Source organism: Mauremys mutica, chromosome 11, assembly GCF_020497125.1.
Source record: "Mauremys mutica isolate MM-2020 ecotype Southern chromosome 11, ASM2049712v1, whole genome shotgun sequence".
Taxonomy (NCBI): Eukaryota; Metazoa; Chordata; order Testudines; family Geoemydidae; genus Mauremys; species Mauremys mutica.
Genome location: NC_059082.1, coordinates 5,452,326 through 5,473,004, shown reverse-complemented (window position 1 = coordinate 5,473,004; position 20,679 = coordinate 5,452,326). Strand labels below are relative to the sequence as shown.

The 20,679-nt window shown below is 42.8% G+C and overlaps 1 long non-coding RNA gene across 1 annotated transcript in view; it reads left to right on the top strand.

The window, feature by feature from the left end:
• Positions 1 to 20,269, top strand: part of LOC123344467 — a 59,535-nt gene extending 39,266 nt beyond the window's left edge. The window contains exon 3 of the long non-coding RNA XR_006572562.1: positions 20,111 to 20,269. This is a non-coding gene — a long non-coding RNA (uncharacterized LOC123344467). The remainder of the gene's footprint in view (positions 1 to 20,110) is intronic.
• The last annotated feature ends 410 nt before the right edge of the window (positions 20,270 to 20,679 follow it).

Below are 20,679 nucleotides of genomic sequence, written 5' to 3'. Positions count from 1 at the left end.
CTCCTGCAGGCGCGCCGCCAAAGGCAGTGCCGTGCTTGGGGCGGAAAAAAAGCTAGAGCCACCACTGACTGTTACAGTATTTGTGCCTAACGTTATTGGTGCTCAATGCATACTAATATGTGTGTGTATATATAGTGTGGATAATACATATTATTAATATAATACATATTTATATGCTAGCTAACATATGTTAGTCAACACTAATTTCAATCAGACAGCAGGAGGATACAGTGAGGTGAACCATAGAAGAGCCTGTACATAAGAATGAAAAAATATAACTATACCTAGTCAGTAAGAGTTTAGTAGCACTGAAAGCAAAGGGAAGCAACTAGTGAGACTCTTCAGATATCTCTTTACTTATTAATTTGTAGAATAGCTTTTGCCACAGCAATTAGTCTTATTACAGTATTTTTAAAGCATAATGTTGAACTATTTCATTAATTTTAGCAGTGTTTGTTTGCACTGTTTCTGTTATAGCAAATTATTTTTAATATTTTAAAATACATAGGTAAAATAACACCCGTAATCCAGCAGATAATCTTTCCCACAGTTCTTAGAACCGTAGGTGTTGGATCAAAGCTTATGCATACCTTTGTGAACAGTGCTCTGCCTGGTCTTCAGAAAAGCTCGTTTACAGCTCTGAACTAATGCCGCAAACCATTTCTAAGAGCATTGTCATTTGTTCTACTAGAGTCACTAACCCATTTATTGCATTGCAATAGCACTGCACATTTGTTATATGAAAGACTTTCAAGATGATCACAAGATAACTGTTGTTTATGCCAACCTCCTGCCAGCTAGTAGGAGTCATAGGCAAACCTTTGTTGCTTGGTACCTAACATAGCAAAGAAAAAGAGATGTAAGGGTGTTACTTTGTAAACCATGCAGACAGCCTGCCAGATATTGAAGTGACATCTCAGAAAGGGGACATGATTGACAAATGTATCAGTTGGGATCCACAGGCATGTGGCTCTCTGGGGACTCCAGTAGCAGGTCAGAGAATTCAAATTTAATAGTTTGCTGAAGGAACATAAAATGATGTTTCATCATTTCCTAATGATTCCGTAGGCCCTAGTCTGCTCCCTCAAGCCCAGCTTGAGCAACTGGGGTGGATGTGGGAACTCCAGGAGGGCAAAGTGAGGGAGGAATATTCCTCCTCTTTTTCCACCCCATTCCCAAAGTCCATGAGGAGGAACTGGAGCCACTCTAACCTTACTGCCCTGGAGCCTGCTCCAACCCTAGAAGTCATCCTCATATGGGAACTGTATCGGAGCAGTGAGGGGTGGGGGAGCTGAAAGAGCCATAGATGGTTTCCCTAAATCCTACCCAGTGGAGCTGCGCTGCTTCCATTGACATGGAGCCCTTCTGCCTGCCTGGAGGCAGGGACACAATTTACCTCCTAGCAATGATCCCAAAACTATAACACACATCTACAAATTAGAATCAAGGATTTATGAACCTTGGAATACTTCAGCCATGCTTCTAAACTGCCAAGTGTAACTATTCCTGGGCCATAACCCAAAGTATAGCTTAGTGAAATTCCATCACTTCAAATGGAGATTTTTCTAAAACAATATGAAACATTCTGCCATCCAGACAAAATTATGTACTGCATCTGGAATTGTTGACATTTCCGTGTGCTGCTCAGATACATAATATTCTGTGAAACGTTCAACAGATGCCATCACATCCCAAATATCTGTTAGTGATGGTGGTTATATTTCTAGCAATAGCAAAGGGTTAGTTTCTGGATGGAATACCCCAGGACACGCTATGTTGGACACTGTCCTAATCTGTTTCCTTAAATAGAGCTGACGGAATAGTTCTTCAAGTAGTGTTGCTATGGGTGCTCCACTTCAGGGTGCGCATGCAACCTGCTTCTTAAGATTTATGATAGCAGTGCCCCTTTGGCCTGCACAGGCGCCCTACACATCCTCGTGCCCATACTGCCCTTCATTCCTTCTGAACTGCCTTTGGCTAGAGACAGAGATTAGTGTGTGCCTGTTTTCTCTTTAGCATTAGAATAGTACATAGTGTTAGTTCTTTAGTAGTTTGGACTGTTGTTCCTGTTTTCTCTCCCTTCCCCCCCCAAAACACATTGTTTCCCCCCTACTGAGGGGTCTAATTTTTTTTCTTAGATCTGGGATGCCAGGCTCCTCGGGCTTTGAAAGGTACCTCTCCTGTTGAGAAGCCATTCCTATCAGTGCCAGGCATTCTCAGTGTATACATTGCTTGGGAGAGTCTCATATCCCCAGCAAGTGCAATATTTGCATTTCTTCTAAGGGATGATCCCATAAAAACAGGGAAATTAAGTATAGACTATTAATGATGGGGCAAGCTTTAAGAGCAGCTTTGGACCTGTGTACAGAGAACCCCCCTGCACCCCTTCGGTTAGCGCCCAGTCTGCATCAAGATCTTGGTCACTGCAATCTTCCAAGGTGAAAGCGACATCAATACCCTGGTCTCTGACATTCTCCATGAGTGAGGTACCTATAACCTCTCCATTGATACCAAGAGCTTCCCACTCAAAGACTAAGGATGGGGATAAGAGAAGCAGAGCGGAGAGTTCCTCCTCAAAGAAGATTTGGTCACTGGAGACCTCAGGCCCCAAGAGGAGTGTTAGTGAGGCTCTGAACACTTTAAGACTTCATCTCAGGCCCATGCCTCAGTGGTAAAGGATGTGATACCAAAGACTACTGCTGCTAACATCAGGATCTGTGATTGGAAGAGAGCAGCCTCATTGGAATCCATGATTCCCTTGGCACCAGTGCTTCAGACAGTAGTGTCAGGAGCAACTTTAGTGTCCGTACCACGCTCTGTTGTGCTCTCAGTACTCCAGGAGTTCCGGTATCCTAAAGATTTCATGGTACCGAATGAGCCCAAGTCTCCTCTCCTTGGGACTTCCACACATGTCTTGGTACTGAGGTCTGCTGGTCACTGACTGCACTTGTAGTGAGACACACCACTTCCCTGACTTCTGCTATTCAGAAAGAAGGGTTGTCACATCGTGTACAATATGCTGAGGAGCATTCCAACTCAGACTGAGAGTTTTCAGTTGAAGGCTCTCCATTTTACTCCAGGAGACATTATTCCCCGCTGCAGATGCAAGGAATGCAGGAAATAAGACTTCTGCCTGTAAATACTTGGGATGACCAACAATGGCTACCTCCCCCAACCAATGCCTTATGGTACTCCTTATTGAGACCCTGGGGCAATGTTCCACTACAGTTTTGAGGGGTCCCATTTCAATCCTATAAGGAACATAGAAGACCTTGTTCCTCAGTACCATTCATTCCTCCCCTCCACTCTGAGTCTACAGAGGAGATGTGGAGGCACAGGAAGCTAGGGTAGACCAGGAGGTCACACCCTTTACAAATATGTCACAACTGCCATCATTAGCTGATGATTTTTAGCATTTCCAGGACCTGATGAAGTGCATCATGGACGCGATTCAGATTCCGTTGGAAGAAGTCCAGCATTCCCATCACGAGCTCCTGGACATATTGCATAGTTCTGCTTAAACACAGGTGACACTGCCAATTAATGAACCTCTTCCTGAGCCAGCTAAAACCATCCGATAAACTCCTCCAATGGCCCTACCCCCGCCCCCCGGGTCAATGTGGTGATTAAAAAATACTATCTCCCAGCCAGGGATTCCAAGTTTTTGTTTTCAGATCTAGCACCAAATTCTTTGGTTGTGGATGCAGTTTATGAAAGTGGGGGACAAGCATATTCCAAAAGCTACCCATATATCAAGGACCAGAAGCATCTGGACTTTTAGGTCATAAAAGATGCTCTTTGGTGCCATTACAATTCAGGGTAGCAAATCACCAGGCACTAATGTCAAAATATGACTACCTGAACTATGAGAACCTTGATGCTTTTATTGACTATTTACTACAGGAACATCAAGATCAGTTTAGCACCATAATAAAGGTGGGTCAGGCTCTTGGCAATGATGTCTTTGCAGGGTTCAGTTGATGTGTCTGACACTGCAGCCAGGTCTATTTCCACCACAGTAGTGATGAGATGAGCTTCGTGGCTTCAGTTGGCTGGTTTCCCATGGAAGATACAATCGACCACTAAGGACTTACCATTTAATGGCTACAGGTTCTTCATGGACTTCACAGATTACTCTCTTTGTACCCTAAAGGACTCTAGGGCTACACTTAAATATTTGGAGATATGCACGCCTGAAAATAAAAAAAAGTATCAGGTCTCAATTGGTGCAAAGATCCCATTCTGCTCAGTTTTCTGCCTTCCATTAGGCCATCTGAACTGCCGGCTAAGAGATCAAGATTTTCTACAAAGAAGCCAGTGACTACCTTGACTGCTTGATCCAAGCCATCAACATCTTCAAACCATCAAAACTGGCATTTGGGTTGAGAGTCTAAACCACTTGATAGTCAGAATTACATGGGTGCACTATACCACCCCATTTACTCAATTTGGACACCACCTCTCTCTATTCCAATGGGCATGGGAGGCTATAACATTGGACAGATGGGTATCGGAGGCCATTACATCTGGTTATACAATACAATTGTTCCTCCATTCCTCCCTTCCACTGTTGTCAGTTCACACAACAACTTGGCTATTCCATTGTTCTTGAGAAATTGGCTTTGGCTCCTACACAGTGGATACTTTTAACAGGAGTGTTTCTGGATTCAGTGATGGGCAGGGCTTATTTCCCGCCTGACAGGTTTGTTGCTGTAAAGAAACTTATCCAAAGAATGCAACTCAGTCCTCAAGTTCCAGCAAGGACATGTCTGCAACTTCTGGGAAATATGGCCGCTTGCGTTTTTTGTAACACAAAATGCCAGGTTACATCTTTGTCTCCAGGGGTGGCTCCAGACAGTTTATGTACCCAACAACCACAGTCTGAACAAACAGTGCCCATTGTAACATCAGACGCTTCCCTTTGGGGATGCATATTTAGATCTTTCCACAGCCGAAAGCACATGGTCACAATAAGAACAATGTTTTTATGTCAATCTGCTGGAGTTAAGGGTGCTCAGAAATGTTTGCTTCCACTTTCTTCCCCTAATCAAAAACAAGTCAAGATCATGACAGACAATATAGCTTATATGTATTATATCAATCGTCAGGGAGGAGCACATTCCCCCTTGCTATGCACTGAAGTGATAAAGCTCTAAAATTGGTGCATAGCCAACCAGATAGTCATTTTGGCTTCTTACCTCCCAGGTAGGCAATACACCATGGCAGACTACACCAGCAGAGTTTTTCCCCTAAATAATGAATGGGAGTTGGATTCTCGAGTCCAACAAAACATTCCTAGTCTGACTTTTTCACTACTAGAGCCAGCATGGAGAGCAGAACATTCTATTTGCAGAGGAGGACTCAATCCCCAATCTCTAGGAGACGCCTTTCTCATTACATGGGCAAGAGGTCTTTTTTAGGTGTATCCACCAACTCCCATTGCTTTTAAAGGTTCTCAACAAAATGAAGCAGGACCAAGCCAGGGACATTTTGATTGGCCAAGACATTGGCTCCTGATCAATTCTCAACCATTGTCTCCGAAGGCAGGTCAAACACTTCGCCCTAGTCTGAAAGTTCTGCAACTCCAAGCATGGCTCCTCAGTGAGTCTCAGGACTAGAGCATCCTGTTCACTGGGACGAGTACAACATGTGCTGTTAAATAGCAGGAAGGAATCTTCAAGACACACTTACCTCCAGAAACACAGAAGATAACATCTTTGGTGTAATCTCCATCATTGTTCACCTCTCCAGCTGTCTCTTTCCTTGGATTGCCTGTTGCAATTGAAAACATCAGGTCTCTCTATGAGTTCCATCAGGGTCCACCTAGCATCAGTAACCGCTTTCCACTCACCAGTAGAAGGTTTTTCAATTTTCACGCATCCAATCACAGTGAGGTTGCTGAAAGGTCTTACAACTCTGTTCCCACAGATTAGATATCCTACTCTGCTGTTGGAATCTCAACCTTGTTCTTAACTGCCTCATGAAACGGCCTTTTGAGCCACTAGCTCTGTGTTCTGAGTTACATTTGTCTCTGAAGATGGCCTTTTTGGTTGCCATCACTTCTGTGCGAAGGGTTGGGGAGATGGGGGCTCTAGAGTTGGGCCCTCCATTTACTGTTGTAACGCTGAGCCAGTGCAGGTCAAACAATCAGCAAGCTGGGTGCCCAAGAAGCAGCCCTTAAGGGTTATCAAAAGGGTATAGAAATGGTAAACAGAGCCATTCCTTCTAGACAGTTATCAAAGCCATAAAGACTTGAATCTTTAACATGTTTACCTGTATTGTTTAGAGAATCAAGAGTAGATGTTAAGTGTAGTTGTCTGTGTTTACCTATATTTTGTTAGAAATTTAACAGTGTGATCTAACTGGCTTGTAGATGCTAAAATACTGTTCCTGTCTTATAATGCTTCATTACTATATTCTATTGACTCAAGGATGTAAGATACTATAGGAATTAATATTATTATTTACATTGTTTTCAGCTTAATTATCTATGCTATATGAAATGCCTTGATAGTTTGAATGGCTAATTGCTTTATGTGAATGAATGCAGCTAATTACCTGTGTATGCATAGGAAACAGAAGATTAGCTTCAAAGCAACAACGTACACTGCCTACTCTTCATCTGAGGAAGGTCCAGCTGTGACAATTGCTGTCAAGAGGCTTATCAGCTTGCTAGAAGACTCTAAAGAAATAGGCCCAGGTCTGATCCTTTTTATCTCAGGTTTGCTTAAACTTTGACAGGGAAGGTCTAAGCCACAAAACTGAGGTCTCCAGGTTTACTGTGGATTTATTCTAGAATTCTCATGGAAGAATTTGAACAGACTCTATGCCTGGATTACATATTGAATTATAACCTTTTAAATTGATTCTAGAAAGACTTTTACAAATCAGCAACCTCACCATCTCTGCTATGAAATTGACCTAAGCACTTCTCACATATCTATATCTATATTGATCTCTTAACCACTACAACTCTCTTCCTCCTTTTTATATTAAAGCCTTTAGTTTTAATTACAAAAGGATTGGTATCAACATGATTATTGGGTAAGATCTGAAGCTCATATTAACCTGAGGATCAGTGTCTGGTCCTTTGGGACTGGTAGACATAACATAAGGTGAATCTGGTTTTCAATAACTACTCATTATAATAGACTTGGCTGTCTAGATGGGATCAAGGGCTGGAGTGCTTAAAGGGGACTGTATTTTGGCTTCTTGGTAACCAGTCTGGTACTACAAAATTGTTTGGTTACTGACTTGCTAAAGCTAAATATTAGAATAAACAAGTTTGGAGGATTGTCTGCCCTATTCACTGCAGTTTGCCCAGAGTAAACGTTCTCAGTGCATCCTCCAGGCACCCAGTCACAACTGCGTTCTCCAAGGAGAAAGGATCATTACAACTCTATCCAAAACTTTTAACAGGGCTGCAATGGAGCCTGAATAGGGCCCCTTGGTGCGTAAGAGTGAAAATACATAGTTTGCAGGGGAGAATGAAACCGAGAAACTCTGAGCTATTTCCTGCCCACAGTTATACCTGTCAGGTTTCGTGGATTTCTGCAGGGTGTATAACTGTGTGGATAACTGAGCGCAGCATCTGGCCCTTTGTATCTTTCACTGTTGTACAATGAAGATGCCTTTCAATTAGGGCTTTTCTGAGGGTAATTTGACAAAGCTGAGTGCTGCTCGCCTTGAAGCTCAGGTTCCAAATGTGTTTGTTTAACTCTTCGTCTGTCATCGGGAACCACTTTAACCTCAGGTGAAGAGACAGGCCATAATTCAGAAATATTCCCTGGCCCTATTTGTTAAAGCAAGACAAGAAAGGCAAGGAGGCAGTTTAAAATATGTAGGAACTAAAAGGAAACAACAGGCCTACATTAAACTTTAATAACTCTTTATTCTTTATACAGGCTGGCAAGCAAGGCTTTATGACCATAGGTTACTGGGTATTGGTTGATATATTGGCCTTGCCATCCAGTCAAAGTCTTGAAGTTAAACAGAACTACACATCCAAAAGCAAACTCCACACCAAAGTGTTTCGGGGTCACAGAAGTAATTTAGGATTACATAAACTATCCAGCTAGAACTGTACAGTAGCCTTAACAGACGCTGGGCCGTACAGTCTGCCTTCTTCTCTAGGTCTGACAAATCTACAGAGTATTTGTATGAAATCTTTGTGCGAGCAGTACATGATCTGAAAATATTTCTATAGCATCTTCCAGCTGAGGCATTTAGGGCACTTGATCAACACCAATTAATTCAGCATTCAAAGGGCTGTGGGCCTTAAGGAAATTTAATCCTCAGTAAGCAGCTGGGGAAAACTGAGGCACAGACCAGTCACATGGTTTACCCATGATGTCACAGAAATCAGAGGCAGGCTATGCTACAAGGTTTGCAAGGCCTTAAAGCAACTGATCATTTATTCTCGCCTGCCTGCCTCTGCAGGGCATTTGGCATCTTGGAGCAACAGAGCAGCCATGCGCGATAATACCCAAAGTGCTCGTTTGGCTCATAGACTGACTCCAATTGGAACAATCTGGTACAAGGTGATTTAGCCAAAGGACCATGGTGACCTGGATATTTCATATGAGAGCAGGGCTAGAACTTGGATCCTTCTGTTTTGAAAGCACAGCTGTCTGCTACTTGAGTTAAACAAAAATCTCACTTAGCTGTTAGCAGTATAAGGCCTATCATATGGGTGGCCATTTCTTATTCCATCCTTACATGGCAGTGGATTACTCACCTGCCAGTTCATTACACTATATTAAATACATAGCTCTTGCATAGCACTCTTCAACCATCGTTCTCAATGCACTTTATGTAGGAGGTCAGTATCTTTCTCCCCTTTTTACAGATGGGGAAAAGTGAGCTTGAGAGAGACCTGTAAGGACGCTCGCATGCCAGAGGCAGTGCTGGGAATAGAACACAGTTCTTCTGAGTCCCAGATCAGTGAGCCATCTGCTAAGCCATGTAATCGCTCAAAAATAGACATATACAAGACAGAGGGCTTCAGGTAAATGTCTGTGCCTCCAGGTATCTAACATGCCTGTCACTTGGGTATTTGAGAACACATGAACAGGACAAAATGCTGCCAAATCCAAATACTAGCATTTTTCACCTACTTTACACAGGGTATGAATGATTGTGCAATGCAGTAGAGAGTCTGGTCCCTTTTGAGGGTGTTGGAGAGAAAATATATACAAAGAAAAGATCCATGTTCTCAAACTCTGAGGAAAATGCTGCATTGCTGTACTAACATATTTTAAGAATTGAGAAAGAGTTGCTGGAAAAAGAGATGAAGTCCTACATCCCATTATATGTGCAGTAATCCTGGATGGGCATCCTACAATAAGCAGAACTCTCAGCTGCCCACTTGCCTGGCTGTTTTCCATTGGTGGAACTTGGGGTGGCATCGGCCATAGCTATGGTTAGGCAATAGATAAATAAAAGCCCAATTCTTTTTCCTGTGGGATGCTGAAGTCAAAAGTCTGTGCATGCACAATTACATGTGTATTTCCTTGGTTGGTGGGCCAAGTCTCGAGACAGGACATATTTCTTACAATTTGAAAATATATGATGCTTTTAGGCTATAAGAGAAACTGCAAGGATGTGCAGTCAACTGGCCAAATTCAGACCTCGTAAGCAGGCGCAGCGCCATTTACTTCAACAGATGTTACGATTTTGCCACTTCTCAGTTTGGCCCTTTATCTCTCTTATTCCAGTGAATATCACCAAAAACTTCACATGCAGTATTAGCTACAATTTTACCTCTCTCATAGCTGAGCCCAAAGATGTGCATATATTTTTAATCCTTCTGTTTCGTTGATGGTGTGTCCAAAATCTGAATGGACATCAACACTTCAGGTATAAACATCGTTTCCATGATGCTGTAGTGTGCAAGCTTTTTTCATTTAATAAACCATGGCAGCTGTGACCTCTCCTTTGATCTCCTTTTTGCAGTGAGAGACTAGTTGCTCTCCCACTGTCCTGCACAGATGAACGGTCACCCTGAGATCTCAAATCTGAGTGACAAATTAACAGATTTTCCTTATATCCACGCTAGAAGGCATTTTGAAACACCTCTTCTTCTTCGCATAAGCATAGGCTGATTTGTGACGCAAGGCATCCCCACTGCTTCATATATGAAGATGTAGAAGACTCAATTGCTCATATCATGTAATTAACGTTAGATATTGGCCGAGGGAAGGATCAGGACATTCCTGAAATGCCATGGAGGGGGGAGTGTGGAATAAGAAACCTTTCTTCAGTCCTATACTAAGCAGGAGAGTTCTGAACTGGTGAGGATTCTGCCTCATGGGTGCCTCATTTCCTCTCTTCATTACTTTCATAATTTTGCTAATTCAAAAATACAGTAAGGGAGAGGGATTTAATTACAAGAAGAGTTGATTGCTGTCAGGTTGCTTTCAAGGGTATGAAATGGCCTTTTGTTTTACAAACCCACATGGTTCATTTTAATTTGCCTTCTCTTTTGTTGGTTTAGAACAGTCAGTCTCCAGAGCATCTCGCTCTGGAGTTTAAAATCAGCAGGAGACTGGGATGCATATGCCTTTATTTTTGTTATGGCAACTCCTAGTGACACTAATCAGGGGTTGGACCCCACATTGTGTTAGATGCTGTACCTCAATAGCAAATAGATAGTCCCTGCCCAACAGAGCTGAAAGTCCAAGGCCCTGATTCGGGAAAAGCATCCCTGTTCAGGATAGGAACTTAAGCTCATACTTTACACTGAAGCCAATGGGACTTGAGCATATGCATAAATTCATCCCTATTTAGGACAGCGTTTAAGTGCTTTCTTGAATCAGGACCTCAGTAACAACCTACAATCTGAGTTTACGATCTGAGTATATTATAGTTGTGCATTAATTAGAATGCTAATTTTTTATTACTTGTTCAAGAGCAAACCAGCTATACCTAAGCTCTTGTTGAAAGACAAATGAATGCTAAAAATAGCATAAAGCTGTAAATCAGTGATACTCAGATTGAGGCTCACAAGCTGCAAGTGGCTATTTAATGTGTCTCCTGTGACTCTTTGCAGCACAGGATATTAAAACACTGTGATTTAATTATTAACCAATCTGTGTTATTACCCAATTGTGGTTGATAAAATAGTAATACTCGGTCAGTCATTTTGCTGTGAGAATAATATAAACTAAATGTGTCCCCTGTCATACTGTTCAAATATGAATATATACAGGGCCACCCAGAGGGGGGGGCAAGTGGGGCAATTTGCCCCAGGCCCCGGTCCCAGCAGGGGCCCCCACGAGAGTTTTTTGGGGCCCCTGGAGCGGGATCCTTCACTCACTCCAGGGGCCCCAGAAAACTCTCGCGGGGCCCGGGCCCCCGGAGCTTCTTCTGCTCCTGGTCTTCGCTGGTGGGGGGGTCCTTCCTCTCTGGGGCAGAAGGACCCCCCCGCCGCCGAATTACAGCCGAAGCGGGACCCGCCGCCGGAGTGCAGCCGGGTCTTTGGCAGTAATTCGACGGCGGGGGGGTCCTTCCATTCCGGGACCCGCCGCCGAAGTGCGCCAAAGACCCGCGGTGGGGGCTGCACTTCGGCGGCGGGTCCCGCTTCGGCGGTAATTCGGCGGAGGGGGGTCCCCGCCGTGGGTCTTTGGGGCACTTTGGCGGCGGGTCCCGGAACGGAAGGACCCCCCCGCTGCCGACTTACCGCCGAAGCGGGGCCCCCCGCCGCCGAAGACCCGGGCCCCCGGAATCCTCTGGGCAGCCCTGAATATATAGTACTCTAGTAAATGAAACAATGAATTCACGCTGCTGTGGCTCTTTGGGTAATGTTGATCGCTAATTTGTCTGAGTAAGCTTGGATCCTGATCTGAATATTAAGCCCATCTCTTTCTTGTGCTCTTCACCCCTGCCTGCCCCCATTTTTTTTATCTCTTCCAAAGATCGGGGGGATGGGACAGGCGGGGGGGGGGGGGAAGAGAGAGAGAGAGAGAGAGAGAGAGAATGAGTGAATATGTACATTGTGCCCTCAAACATTCTAGGTATCAAACATCTATTGTGAGTCCGGTGTCTGGGACTTTTTTTAAGGTGAAGTTAAAAAAATGTGCTAAACAGATGGAGCCAGATTTTCATAAAGTGTGGCCCAATGGCAGAGTGCATAGTCTTGCTCTTGCATGCCTAATGACTGCAGTTGTTTTTGCAAATTGGATTTTGCAAATTCAGCTGTGGTATGTCCTTTTTTTTGCATGCCTACTTCCCTGCAGATCTCAAATTTGGCCTTGAAAGTGTGAAGGTTAGTGTCTGTATTTTTAAATAGTTATTTTAAAGTTATAGAGACTTAATTAATTATATATATATACACACCCCCACACTTATTTAGAATCATAGATTATTAGGGTTGGAAAGGACCTCAGAAGATCATCTAGTCCAACCCCCTGCTCAAAGCAGGACCAATCCCCAAATTGCCCCCTCAAGGATTGAACTCACACCCCTGGGTTTAGCAGGCCAATGCTCAAACCACTAAGCTATCCCTCCCCTCAGTTTTGGTTGAAAACTTGTCCATACATGCTGAAATTTTCCAAAGCGCCTACATGATTTAGAAACTTTTGAAAAGTTGATCCAGAATCTTTTACTCGTGATTAAAATGTCTGGCAGTGTTTTACTGGGAGTCACTATTTCAGTGTGTATATCTGCTTGCATTACATAACCTCAGATGTAGGAAACTGTAGCTATATGAGAGTTTTCTATCCAAACAGTTTCCTGCAATGTGTGTACATTATGCTGGCTGAATTTAGCTGTATAAAATCATGACTGGAAGGGTCATTGTTTAAAAATGTTTTCAGAACTTTGATAGCCCATTTATCAACTGATTCACGTTTAACCAGTTAATAGGTTTTCCTTTGCAGCACATGGGAATTTCTTTGTTTATGTTAACTGAGTGGCTGCTTCTGTAGTGGGAAGGACTGTAATTGACTGCTAATCTATTCAAATATGTGGAGTTTGCTTTTGTGATGCAGTTATATAGACCAATACAGGAAACCCTTATTCATGCGAGTAGTCCCGTTGATCTGAATGGGACCCCCAAACTGGGCTTGTAGTGATCTGGATGTGGCTTCAGTATATGTTCATAGTTAACCACAAATAATGTAATTCAGTAATTTCTTTAGGGCTAGTCTACACTGGCAATGGCAGCGCTTTAACGTCTCTTGTGTGGTCGCGGTGCAGCACTGGGAGAGAGATCTCCCGTCGCTCTATGAAAACCACCTCCACGAGGGGCCTAGCTCCCAGCGCTGGTGCATTGTCTACTTGCTGCGCTCGGGGTGTGTGTGTGTGTGTGTGTTTTCAAATAATACTAAACAGCTAGCACAAAACTCTTCTAGATTAATATGTATTAATATTAACCAATGAACAAAGTATCTATCTATCTATCACCTTCTGTTTATTTCTGTTATGGGAAAGTTCTGTAGAACTTAATAGAATAGCCCTATAGCCTCTGTAACCAATTTAATAGAGTTCTATTCCTGCTATAAAATTCGATAAGATGCTTCATAAAAGCTATAAAAAGGATCTCCTTCTCTATTAATTTCTGTAGATTTTGACAGTAATTTCCTTAGAATCCTATACATTTCTATAGAACCCTTTAACATTCCATCACTTTGGTGCTGTTGCCCAAAGAAAACAAACTTTTGCTGGGGTTATCTGCAGAGCTAGTCAGAAACTCTCTGATGCAACTTTCTTCTGTCAGAAAATGCCAATTTGTCAAAAGAGAAACATTTCATGGGGGAAAAAACCCGAATGGAATATTTTGATTTTGATTTTCCATTTCAGAATGGCTTTTCATTTCAATTTTTTAAAATGTTATATTAAGTAATACAACATGTACCAAAGCTGAAATTGGAACCAAACAGCATGTAACATAGTGAATGCCAGGGAAAATGAGGTAGGATCGGAGGCTAAAATAGGGAAAGAACTTACTTAGACAAGTTATATGTCTTCAAGTCACCAGGGCCTGATGAAATGCATCCTAGAATACTCAAGGAGCTGATTGAGGAGATATCTGAGCCAAATAAGAAGACCCAAAATGTATTATTTTTTAAAATGCCATTATTTTTAAGACTGTCTCATGATTTTTGGGGCCTGACTCATGATTTGTATATGTATGAAATTGGCAATACACCTCTACCTCGATATAACGCTGTCCTCGGGAGCCAAAAAATCTTACCGCATTATAGGTGAAACCGCGTTATATCGAACTTGCTTTGATCCGCTGGACAGGGTAACAAGCCTTTTGGATGTGTGGGGGGGAAGCAGTAGACGTGGTATATTTTGACTTTAGTAAGGCTTTTGATACTGTCTCGCATGACCTTCTCCTAGACAAACTAGGGAAATACAACCTAGATGGAGGTACTATAAGATGGGTGCAAAACTTGTCGGAAAACTGTTCCCAGAGCGTAGTTATCAATGGCTCACAGTCAAGCTGGAAGGGCATAATGAGTGGGGTCCCATAGGGATCAGTGCCGTTCAATATCTTCATCAGTGATTTAGATCAGTGGTTCTCCACCGGGGATCAGGGGCCCCCTGGGGGGCCTCGAGCAGGTTTCAGGGGGGCCTCCAAGCAGGGCCAGCATAAGAATCGGTGGGGTCCTGGGCAGAAAGCCAAAGACACACTGAATGGGGCTGAAGTCCAGGGCCCTGATCCCCGCCACCAGGGCCAGAGCTGAAGCCTGAGCAATGTAGCTTAGTGGGGGCCCTTGTGGTATAGGGCCTCAGGCAACTGCCCTGCTTGCTACCCCCTAATGCTGGCTCTGGCTTTTATATGCAGAAAACCAGTTATTGTGGCACAGGTGGGCTGTGGAGTTTTTATAACATGTTGGGGTCTCAGAAAGAAACAGGTTGAGAACATCTGACTTAGATCATGGCACACAGAATACACTTATAAAGTGTGTGGTTAATACCAAGCTGGGAGAGGCTGCAAGTGCTTTGGAGGATAGGACTAAAATTCAAAATGATCTGGACAAACTGGAGAAATGGTCTGAAGAGAACAGGATGAAATTCAATAAGGACAAATGCAAAGTACTCCACATAGGAAGGAACAATCAGTTGCACACATACAAAATGGGAAATGACTGCCTAGGAAGGAGCCCTGCGGAAAGGGATCTGGAGGTCATAGTGGATCACAAGCTAAATATGAGTCAACTGCATAACACTGTTGCAAAAAAAGCAAACATCATTCTGGGATGTATTAACAGGAGTGTTTTAAACAAGACACAAGAAGTAATTCTTCTACTCTACTCCACACTGATTAGGCCTCAATTGGAGTACTGTGGCCAGTTCTGGGCGCCACATTTCAGGAAAGATGTGGACAAAGTGGAGAAAGTCCAGAGAAGAGCAACAAAAGTGATTAAAGGTCGAGAAAACATGGTTTATGAGGGAAGATTGAAAAAATTACTGTAGGTTTGGTTTTAGTCTGGAGAAGAGAAGACTGAGAGGGAACATAACAGTTTTCAAGTACATAAAAGGTTGTTACAAAGAGGAGGGAGAAAAATATTATTCTCCTTAACTTCTGAGGATAGGACAAGAAGCAATGGGCTTAAATTGCAGCAAGGGCGATTTGGGTTGGACATGAGGAAAAACTTCCTAACTGTCAAAGTGGTTAAGCACTGGAATAAATTGCCCAGGGAGGATATGGAATCTCCATCACTGGACATTTTTAAGAGCAGGTTAAACAAACACCTTTCAGGGATGGTCTAGATAATACTTAGTCCTGCCATGGTGAGTGCAGGGGACTGGACTAGATGACCTCTTGAAATCCCTTCCAGTCCTACAAGTCATAAGAACATAAGAATGGCCATACTAGGTCAGACCAAAGGTCCATCTAACCCAGTATCCTCTCTTCCAACAGTGGCCAATGCCAGGTGCCCCAGAGAAAATGAACAGAACAGGTAAATCATCAAGTGATCCATCCCCTGTCACCCATTCCCAGCTTCTGGCAAACAGAGGCTAGAGTCTATGATTTTATGATTCTAATAGTGTCTAAATGTATCTGACTTGCTGTTGTGGATGATGTTCAGAGATCCCTATCTACATACTTCGGAGTCAACATACCATACAGCTTGGATCAGCAAACTATTTATTTGATAAGGACAATTTTTGTGATTAGCACCTCATTTGCATGTGTAAAACAAGCTGCTATCCATTTTTTATCAATACAATCTGGCTTCTGACTAGATTTTTATGTTCTTGTCTTTGCACAACAGAAATGTGCTTGGAAGAAGTCCTGATAAACTGTAAGTCAGAGCTCAAACATTGACGCGTCAGAAATGAAAATGTCAGAAGCACGTGTTCTTAGGCATCTCCCTGAATGGAGTTAGACACCAGCCTAATGGGAGAAAGCCAACACAATTTGAAGGGCTTGCACAAAGCCCACATGGCACTGAAGCCTGTTCTGTGGGGACCATCCTCGCCACCTCTTATGTGGACTGTGGAGACAGAGAGAGACACTAACTAGGAGATGGAGACATGTGGGCCTTGGTGAGTGGAGTCTGGTGTAGGGTAGACCAGGTACTGGTGTTGGAAGGGACAGTGGGTAGCAAAATGCATATGGCACTCTGGCTGTGTATGTATAGGTTGTGCCTGGCTCTATTTAGCTTCACGGTTTCCCTAAACTTGAAGCTATAGAGTACTAGAGTTTTAGGCCAAAAGGTGATGCTACAGCATCTAGTCTGACCTCCTGCATATCACAGGCCACTCGATACCAAGTCACCCCTGTACTGAGCCCAATAACCTGGACTGGACTAAAGTATTACACAACTCCTTCTGAGGGCTACCACAGGCAGGGAGTAGTAGGGACTGAGGTGGTCCACTACCCAGGGACCCTGCAATGGCAGGGAACTGGTTGGATGAGATTTGACCTAGATGATCCTAGCAATGTGACCTGAGCCCCTGCTGCTGAGGAAGGCAATCCCCCTCCTCCAAAGATCCCTGCCAATCTGTCCTACCTGACAGCAAAAAGCCAGCACTGACTTGCTCCTTTATTTTTTATTTGCTGCCTTGGTGTTTTGTGGCATATTGGCCTTTTCTTCCTGACTGCCTGGTTTCAGTGTCTCTGTGTATGGGGAACTGTGCTTGGCTGGCTGCAGAGGGTTGTAATCTGTTAACTTGTGTTACACAGCTAGCACCATAGCCTGTATAGAGCCTGACAAGGCAGGTCCTGCCCTGAAGAGTTTACAGTTAATCTAGACAAGTAACACAAGGCAGATAAGCTGCATTGTTTGGGATGGGAATGGAGGAAGAGGGCTACCAAAGGAAAGGGGAGAAGAGAATGCTGCTCTTGGGGGGAAGGTTACGTGCCAGGAAACTGATTCTTTTGATTAAAGAGTTTTTTGTTAATATTATTTATTAAACATAAGTCCACAGTAACCTTTATTTTATAGCTCATTACTAGCTGACAGCTAATTTGCATTATTCTGTATTTTGCCTTTCTGAAGCGGATATGTCTTTAAGGCCTGGTTAGTCTCTCTTTCTCTCATTTTCTCCTCCTGAGATAGCCCTGTATAGAGGACAAATCTATCAAGTATTTAATTCATGCCCTACATTCTGTAGAATTTTAGTTTTCATCTGGCTTTGTGCAATGGCCTGGATGTAAAATGTTTATCATAATTATATACAATATTCAGAAAGTGATTTTTATTATTGTTGCTTAAAATGCTTGAATTTCTAACAGCTCTCACTATATATTGTAAGGCGATCCTAAGATTTTTTTTTTTTTTTTTTTTACTTCTTAAACACTGCTCTGATACATTGGACAGATGAATATAGTACATTATGTAGCTTGAACCCCTTGGTTCTTCCTGGTCAATATTCTGTTCTCTTCTCTTCTTATGCTGTAAAATCCTGACTGCTGGGAAGACAGAGTAGATAAGGTCATCTCATCCATAACTGCTGGTTTTTTTAAAATATAAAGTAATTCCTTAGGCATAATGTACCCATAGACAGGAGCTAATTATTAAGATAGCAGCAAGTAATGCCGTTCAAAAACAATTTTTGTGTTGCCATGTTGTTTAAAACACTATAAATGCATTTCAACCACAACTAAATGTGTGATTGAGCTTTTGAAGCCAGTGAATTATGATCTAAATATCACCAGGCTAAGCTAAATATTATATTTTCTTCTGTCTTTTACTCTTAGAGCTGTAGACAGTTATCTTACGTGTGTATGGCCGAGTACAAATGTATAAATATAGACACAGAAACACACATTTAAATATAGCTCAGGGAAATTGTGCTTCTGTTATGCTCAATAGGGCTTGCAGTTACTGCTTCTCTTTTTTCAGATGCATAAAGAAAAAGTTAAGTTGATAATTAGGTAAAAAACATAATAAGATCCATGTCTATAAGGCCAGGACAGCCCAGCACTACTTTTATTTGTGTGAATTTCCCGTACAAATGTTAAAGATCTTGGTGACTTAAATTGGTTGCTAGGCTGCACACAGAGAACATTTGGGTTAATGACCGTTAGGCCCAAAGCCGTCTGCTCAGTCTTGCAGGCTCTGAATGGAACAGACAAGCATGCTGGAGTTGTCAGAAATGTGGCCGACACCAGAGGCCACCTGCACTGCATGATTATTAGAACATTTCATGTCAAAGTGTTTGTGGCGTTGGAGCAAACAGACCCAATTAACAGCCCTGAAAGCCCCTCTCCAGCCAGCCATCACTAACACTCCAGATAAAATTTGACATCACTTTTTTTCCCCTCACAAAACTCTAATTAATTTAAATGGTTTTTTACTAAAGGACCGTGGCACTGCTGAAAAGGCAGAGGATCCTGCTTGGGTAATCAGCTTAAATATTAGTCCATTTCCTGCCCTTGTTGCTCCAAACTTCCCATTGGGAGATATACATACTTAAAAAAAATCTTTATCTCCAATTTCCTCCAGCTTTTCTAATGCGTGTTGTACAAGATTCCATTTCAAAGAGCAGGATGGAACAGCTTGTAAACTTGGTGTAGACAGGAACCTTTAAAGTTAGAGTTGGTTTCCTTATTTGTGGCGGTGGGTTTCACATGAAAATGGTACATCTTCTCTGACAGCAAGAGGCTATTCTTGATGGCGATAATTAAGGAGAAATCTATAGTTTTATCTTTTATTTTTAAAACTCTCAAACATCCTCACTAAAATATGCACTTAGCTTCCTGTAATGGCAGCTGCATGTTCTCTGGGCAAAAAATTTAACACCTTGTTAGTATATATACATAATGATTTACATATTAAATAAACAGATCAGCAGAAATCTAAAGTTAAACCAACTATATAGATGTAAGATAAACTTTGAGTTATTGGTCTAAGCTCACACGCAACCAGTTATCCCAGATGGATGCAGCATTTGTGAAGCTGTATGTCTGTGAATGATCAGCTTTTGCCTAATCCAGAGTTCTCTCACTGAGTAGTCATTACTCAAGCAGAACTACCACTGAGCTGAATGGGACTTTCAGTCGAGTAAGGGCCTACGCCCTGATCCTGTAAAGATTTGTGTGTGTGCTTAACATTAAGCATGTGAGTGATCCCCTTAAGTTTAACAGAACCATTCAAGTGCTTGAAATTAAGGGCAGGTCTACACTGGGGGGGGGGAGGGGGGGGATCGATCTAAGATACGCAACTTCAGCTACGTGAATAGCGTAGCTGAAGTCGAAGTACCTTAGATCGAATTACTTACCATCCTCAGGCGCGGGATCGACATCCGCGGCTCCCCATATCGACTCTGCTACCGCCGTTCGCGTTGGTGGAGTTCCGGAGTCGACAGGAGCGCGTTCGGGGATCGATATATCGCGTCTCATCTAGACGCGATATATCGATCCCGAGAAATCGATTGCTACCCGCCGATCCGGCCGGTAGTGAAGACGTACCCTAAGTCTTTGCAGGATCAGGGGCCAGGTAAGGACTTCATGATTAAGAGTCTTCATTAAGGTCTTTTGTCCTAAGTAGTCACCTACTCAAGTTGATGGGGGAACTTTGTAGTCTTTATGGACTCCTGTGTCAGCTAGAGAGGGCGGGTGGTGGAGAAAGATCCAGCATGCTACAGATCTCTAAATTAACAATTGACATTTCATTAGCTCAACACCCTTCATTGTCCTTTTTTACAGCAACTACATGCCTAGAAGCCAGGCTACCTTCCAGTCTAAGATCACATGTCGTGTTTGACCCAGCATTCTTTATAAAGCAGATTTCAAATAACCTGCATAGATGGCAACAGTCAGCAGAGATGGAGGTGGGGCTGAGAAGAAGCAATATAGCAAAGGTGTGTGTCCGTCCCAGAGTCTTGTTCATATCTGGTGTGGTACCCTTCAAAACTCCCTCTTAGTTATTTCAAGAATCTGACTAAAATCATCTGGGGCTTTAGCAGGGATTGTAAGCAGCCTCGCATTGCACACAGGAAAGACTGGTTCTCTGATGCTGGGATAATTCAGAACATAAATCTGTTACCTTCCAGAGCTATCAGGAAATGTCTCCCCCTCTTGGTGGTGCGCATGTTCCCAGGATTTTCATGCCTAAATCTGGAGTTTGTAAAAGTGCACGTTCCCTTATGTGAACTTGTGTCAGACAACCTGGGCTTCTACTGTTACTTCTCTACTTAAAATAAAAACAGAATCTCTAAAGGAAGAACATAAATAGTGCTGCTACTGTGATATTCAATGCAAAAATGGCTTATGAG